The 7275-nt window shown below is 40.5% G+C and overlaps 1 protein-coding gene across 1 annotated transcript in view; it reads left to right on the top strand.

The window, feature by feature from the left end:
• The first annotated feature begins 257 nt into the window (after positions 1 to 257).
• LOC126545557 (mitochondrial proton/calcium exchanger protein-like) overlaps positions 258 to 7275 on the top strand; it is a 44546-nt gene continuing 37528 nt past the window's right edge. Inside the window, exon 1 of the mRNA XM_050193474.3 lies at positions 258 to 482. The gene's annotated coding sequence lies outside the window, so the exon portion shown is untranslated. The remainder of the gene's footprint in view (positions 483 to 7275) is intronic.

Genomic DNA, 7275 nt, shown 5'->3' with positions numbered 1-7275 from the left:
TGCTACAGTGTACTAGAATAGTATCCTAGCGTATCTTCCTGATCAGGTTTTGGGCTTGGCTTGACTGACATTTGGCTTATCTGAATTAAAAAAAGAAAGAAAGCTTTTCACTTCTCGCTCTAAAATATAATTGAAGTTAGCCACTTAAGCATAACTTTATAGAAGCTTTATTGAATACCAAGCTATAACTAATTTGGATTACTGAATACGAAACCGTGGAGCGGACTTCGAATTTACACTCAACATTTAGTTTCAGCAGATGGCTGGCGTGATGGCGTGTAGTGCTTTTTCGCCTCACGCGTGTGGTTATGGTGGTTAGCAGTATGTTAGATCATAGAATTTAGAATGGACACTGCGTTAATTTCGTGTTGTAAATTGCGCTGATGTCTATGTCACATTGGGGAACGTAATTTGGCTACTGGAACGTAATACAAAACAGCCGGCGATCAGGCCTAGACTGCCTCCATCGTCGTAAAAGAAAGGTACAGGTGACTTCTGATTCCTGAGCTGACTTTCTACTTTGCGTTTTTGCCTCTTCTTAACCACTGTCGCAACGCTATCTTTTCCTGGGAAAATACCGCGCTTGCTTGGCTGATTGGTGCCGCGTGCGTTGTGTGTGTTGCTGTTTTCCGTGTTGCCCTCGTGTGCGAATGAATGAGTTTTCTGTGAAGGGACTTTCTGTTTTCGTTTCACTGATTACTTGGAACAAGTACGGCTATTATTATTATTAGGTGATGTGCAGGTGTTCTTAGTCGTGCTGTGTGACTTTCGCTAGGTTATCATTTACTGTTGTGAAGTACTGTTTATGCAGTCGCTGTAATGTATCTACTGATGAATGACCTTGCTAGAGTTCCGGTAGTTGCTGAGAACTAATTCTGGTTTGAGGTCAAACGAATGATAAAAAGCTCCATGCTTTTTTTACCTCGGGACATTGAGCAATTTCTGGCGCACTCGTTACTGCAGAGCTTGAGCGGGATAGACGCCAGTGTTTGACAACTTTACACGGTGTTTTATTTCTCCTGCACTGAACTGCCGAGTTGCTAACGCTCACTTCCGTTCCGCTTTCCGTTGTTTTGGGCATGTGCTTCGCTTTTGATTATTCAGCCCTGTCAGGATGATGTGTGATTCCAGTACATAAGGTACATGTGTGCCCCTGCTCGCAAACTTATTGCGTATAATCGGCGCGTGTGTTCGTTTAAGTGCGAATTGTGTGCAGTGAACTAAGTAGGTCGAACGGCTCTTGCGCGTAAGCATAATAAACAACGTATGAATAAACCAATTTAGAATGATTCTTGTTATGAGGAGGGATGGGATGGCCAAGTTGTTTTCTTAATCAACTGGGCGAGTACTAAAAGGTGTACTTACAGTATAACTGCTAGCTGTGTGGTGTTTTACGTCTTGCCCCAGGCTCTTGAACCCCGCGTTGAGTTCTCGTTTTTTGCCACTGCGCACAAGGTGAACATTGTCTGCGTATTTCAACTGGATGCAGTGCATGTCTTGATAAATATTTTCTGTGTACATGTTAATAAAGGTGGTTGCTTTAAAAAAAAAAATAGTCTCAGCCGCTTCTATGAGTGCCATTCTGTGCGAAATTACTTGTCGCTATTATGTATGGTGAATGCAGCTTAGCTCCCTTAGACAGTATATGAGTCAGGTTTAAAGTATTGAATCATTTTCATTGATATAATGACTTCCTAAAGTTGATTTAATAAAGGAATTTACAGTGCTGCTAAGGGAATAGCTTGCCAATAATTCTCTATGTATTGTTTGGAAGGCACACTACATCCAAGCCATTACTGGAGCTGGCATTCAGTTATTGGTTTAGCATCATGAAACAAAAATGTCACCTGTTTCATCATGAGTGAGAGGTGTATTACAAGATATTGAAACTCTTAGTAAAGATGTGCACTCTACAGTTTAGACATATTGCAAATGGGCAAACTTCCTCCTTTTTCATTTGTAAAACAAAACATATTGTAGCCAAATGTTTAGTTTAGGATCATAAAGAATTTTTTTCATGTGAATTGTGCTAGTAAACAACAACAAAAAACAATGAGCTTTTGCTTTAAGAACAATAAACACTAAGAATATTGGAATGGGTTTCTTAGGGACATAGTTAAGAGCAAGAAGGGTATCGACACTTTATATATCCAGTGTTTCTTAAATATAGGTGTCAATTGTACTAGATGGATGTGAAGAACCACACAATAACATGAAAATTCCTCTGATGCTACTGTTCCAAATATATATATATATATATATATATATATATATATATATATATATATATATATGTATATATATATATATATAATTGCTTTATTTTTCTCATCTCTACATCACCCCATGATGGTTAAACGATGTTCACGTAAAAGGATTGTTCCAATTAGACCTTGTTCATTGAAGTGAAGTTGTTTCACATTCAGAAGGTCTTACTGGAATGGCAACTAAAACATTCTACCTGTGTTAAATTTCATTTGATGATGATGATGATAGCATAAACCTGCACCATGTTCACATACTGTACTTGACCCCTAGTTGCTGTATCTGTGTTCTGTGGTGCATGTGAGCATGTCTGTGATTTTACTTGCAACTTATGCAGTGCATGTAGAGCCCCTGTCACAGTTATCTGTAGAGGGGGAGCAGTGCGCTTCCAAGACCCTTAGCCCCACCTGCTGCAGGAAGCTCAACCAACATGGTTGCATCTGAGCATGCACAGCTAGGTGGATGGGGCTTCACTATTTTCTGTTATATCCATGTGCTTTGTGCAGCTCCCTTTTTTTTATGATTCTGCCCGATAACAGGGCGAACTGGGATAGGCACAAGTGACAGGAAAGGTTCTTTTATCAGCATGCGTCCTGGCACGGCAATGCAACCGCTCATCACTTGACAAAATACTGTGTGCTTGTGCGTCTAGTAATCTGGCAAAATCATCAGAAAGGGGGAGCTGTGCAGGGAGGCATGGCTGAGACCACGAGGGGTGAAGCCCTATGTACCTGGCTGCACATGTTCGGAAGCAACTATGTCATTCCAGCTTCCTCCAGTAGGCGGTGCTAAGGGTTTTGGAGGCACACTGCTCCCATGTGCTCTACATAGCTGTGACGGGGTTGTACTCTGCTTTCGCATAGCTTAGGCACCAGGTATCATTTTGAAGGTTATAAGAGAGGCTGAATTGAAGGCAAGCAAAGAGCAGTGTTCCTTTCAAGATAATATGGGTTCCCTTTGCTTTGACTTTCATACCTAGCAATGGTGACTATTAACTTTTGGTGTTTCAACAAGACAATGAAAACCAGTGCAAAAACAGTGCAAGAATGTCATGGTGAGCAGGAGAACACATGACATTTTCTAAAGAACTAAAGTTTTATTAAGGGTGTTATGCACATTCGACGTGGTTTAAGCCTGGTCCTCTGCTGTCACTTCTCGGAGAATGCAGGGGCTTTATAACACCTTCCCTTCCTTGTTATCCTGTTATAACTATAGAATACATAGTAAATACAAACTGAGCCCGGCAAGGTTGGAATAGTGCCAGAGAGAGGCAAGGAGTTGCTGGCAACATAAAAATTTGGGCAGCCACTCCTGTATCAACCAGCTGAATATTGCTACTGACAGAATATAGGTGTTATGCACAAATTTTGCAAAATATACAAAAGAAGGTGATGCAGTAAGGTGTCTTCACCTAATTGCTTGCATCAATGGGCCACATGCAACAAGAAGCAAGTCAGCCTTCACCGAAACTTATGAAGCCAAGGAAAGGATAGGAGAAGTTATCCTAGTTTTAATTGAAGTATTAGAAATTATAGATTAAAAAGAAATGAAAGTGAATGAAAAAACAATGTGTCAAGCAAAGGTTCATTTGCATAAACCGGTTCGACTCCTGCCGGTGGCAAGTTGTCTTTTCATCCACTTATATTTCCTTTTAATTTAGCACTCCTACTCTTCAATTAGAACTACAAATAACTACCTCTATGCATTTCTTGGCTTCATCATCTGTTGATTCCGTATAGTTGTATATAACAAAAATCAGGCCCCTCGGTTCCCCTTCTTCTTTTTGTTCACTGAACCTTGTGCCACAAGCCTGACTGTTCCTCACTGGGAAATGCTGCTGTCTGACACGTATCAAGCATTCGAGAAGCTGTGGTATTTATTAAAGGAGTAATAATACAAAAGTCCTGTCCTTTCCTTTTCTATCCTTTTTTTTTTCCTAATTAGATAGCTCTCAACGCCATTACTATAGTATAAAGCTGCAAATTGTCAAGGGCACAACAAGTAATTATGTTACTGTTTAATGTGGCCATTTCAAAACTCGATGCCCAGTGCAGTGCTGCTTTGGGCAGGAAGCAGGGGATGTATTCTTGGACAGTCACTGTCAGCGGTACTATCCCTTTCACGGGACTTAGTTTATGCTGCATTGTATGATTTAATGATTTAAGTGGCATTGTTCAACCTGCTGATCAGTGCACTGAAAGTGATATCTCTGAAAGAGACTATCTGAAAGTACTTCCCCAGGAGGACACCACAGAAATTTCAAGTGGCAGTCGCATGGTTTTACAAAGCATTCGCATGTGCTAGTCAGCTTTGTCTACTGCTTGAAGGCCACACAATGATGTTGTCCCCAAGGGCTACCAGGACACTACTATCAGCCCTCCCACACTCCGTCATATTCTACTGCACATTCGATGTGGGTTAAGCCTGGTCCTCTGCTGTCACTTCTCAGAGAATGCAGGGGGTTTATAACACCTTCCCTTCTTTGTTATCCTGTTATGTGCTCAGTGTGCTTGGTTGCGCTGGCACAGTAAATGTGAGTGTGCGCATCAGTGGTGTGTGGTACCATTTGACTGCCACCTCCAGCTTCTGTGATGCAACTTCTGAAGCCACACTGCACTTTGCATGTGTTTTGAAGCGGTTGCATTGAATAGTAATTAATTTGTTGTACACTTGAGAAATTGAGGCTTGATTATGTTATTACATGTTCAACACCCATCCAGTAAAAAAAAAAAGTGTGGGCACTTCCTTAAAAGTACTGAATTCCTGATGACCACCCTTGTTGGCTTCGTACAAACAGTCTAGTGTTGCCAAGAAGAACTACATTTGTTGTTGTAAATTTCATTTTTGCTTTTCTTAAATTTTATACAAATAAACATTGTTGTACTAAGCATACCACACTTGTGGAAGTTCCTGTATATTTGTGATATGTTTGTTTGAAATTATGTCAATCTTGATAGGTGCTCTTCAGCACAATCTGTGGTTAACTTGTTACTCCTTAAAGAGTTCCTGAAAGGACTTTTGACGTAGTGAGAAGGATAACTTATGCAAAAAGAGTATACTTTAACAAGGTTTTCACACCAGAATTATAGTGCTGTACACTATATCTCAAAGCTCCTAATTTCTGAAAATTTCCCTTCTGGAAGGTTACTGTCTTTTCCCTGAGCTTGCATTCAGTGTGACTGTGGTTATGTTTAGCTTACTAGGCACTGCTTTGTTCACTGATACATGTGTTGTCTACATCCCATTGATTTTAATGAGTGTACATCTGCATCTCATGCCACTGGTTTGTTCTCATAAACGAGAAGAAATCGGGTTAATTGAGGTGCCCGATTTTTATTAGTCATATCATAAGAAGCCAACAAACACTGACACGAAGGACAACATAGGGGAAATTACTTGTGCTTAATAAATGAAATAAAGAAACGATAAATTAATGGAACTGAAAGTGGATGATAAAACAACTTGCCACAGGTGGGGAACGATCTCACAACCTTCGCATTTCGTGTGCGATGCTCTACCAATTGAGCTACCGTGGTGCCATTTCCCGATCCACTTTCTAGGGTATTTATGCTTCCTAATAGAGTCCTGGGAGTGTTAGCCAGCGCCACCACTCACAGACCTTGGCAGCGGATGTGGAACATCCTTTCTGCCGCAGGCGTCACGAGAACGTCACGTGAACGCCTGCGGCAGAAAGGATGTTCCACATCTGCCACCAAGGTCTGTGAGTGGTGGAAAGAAAGCCTGTCTTTATTCTTTTTTTATTAAGTGCTTGCCACCCCTTGTCTTTAAGTAAAAACACAATCTAGGTACATGCCTCATGTTTGGTGCTTGCGCTCAATAGGCAAGTGCTGTATTTTCTTACCATTTTTATATGAATAGAAGGTGGCATATGCAAATCGGCAGAATAGTGTACATGTGATTCCTTTTCATATTGTGCTTGATCTCGTGTTTCAACCAGTCAAGGCAGCCACTTGCATAAGCTTTTTGATACTACATGCCCTCTACTACTTTACGGGCTTGTGACCACTGTCCTGTACCTCTGCAAGTACACTGGAAGTGTATCTTGTCTTGAAGTACATTTACATACCGTTCTCCAGCTGTTCAGTTTTTTATGTGTTTCAGGCATACTGAAGTCCTTTTTCAAGAAATGCATAGTGGCATGTTGCTTCTGCTTGAAATTTATTAATCATTGGCCACAGGGAATAAGGCCCCAGACATCATGTACATAGAAAGTAGTGCTAATTTCCGGCAGTATTTCTGGTACAACATTTGCATAATGGACAGATCAATAAAACAAGGTGTTCATTGAACATTATAATAATAAACACTTAATAGATATCCTAGTTGAAGGTATGATACCATGAATGTTTTTTTTTTTTTTTTTTTCATTAGATTAAGTATTCTCATTATTGGATTTCTCAGAAACACGACACAGAACAAATGGTGACACTGCACGGCACTGTTGTCTCTTAATGTTGGAGCCGTAATCTTATTCTGTACTAACGTCAGGTGCCTGATATTGTGTAATTTTACAAGAATGCGTCCATATTTTAAACAGAACCATGCCTTGCTGCAAATTTTGTTGAGGTTAGTTGTAGTAGCCACAGAAACTGTGCAAGGGCATAACAGTAACAGACTTGTTCTGCTTGGCGTGGTAATTCATAATATGTAGCTGTCAGCTCCTTCCATATTTAACTACCTCTAATAGTGTTCATGTTCCTGTACTCACTATATTAACGTTTTACAAAGCACCAGTGGTTATTTCGACTTGGCAATCTGCGAACACCAAGTCACAGTCTTAGTGCCAGTTCTCATTCTACTGGGCGTCTAGCCTGAAGCAGAAGCAGCCCAAAGATATAATAGCATTCAGTTGACAGCTTACTTTTAAAGGGAACTGTAGACTGGTATGTGTCCTCCATAGCCTCACCAACAACCTCTTTAGTTGCTCCATTAATCATGTTATCTGTGGCTCGCTTTTACAAAGAGGGAATAGGTAATACAAAATGATGG

This window comes from Dermacentor andersoni, chromosome 1 (genome assembly GCF_023375885.2).
Source record: "Dermacentor andersoni chromosome 1, qqDerAnde1_hic_scaffold, whole genome shotgun sequence".
NCBI lineage: Eukaryota > Metazoa > Arthropoda > Arachnida > Ixodida > Ixodidae > Dermacentor > Dermacentor andersoni.
Note: the sequence above shows the minus strand (reverse complement) of the source record. Positions and strands in the feature narration are given on the sequence as shown.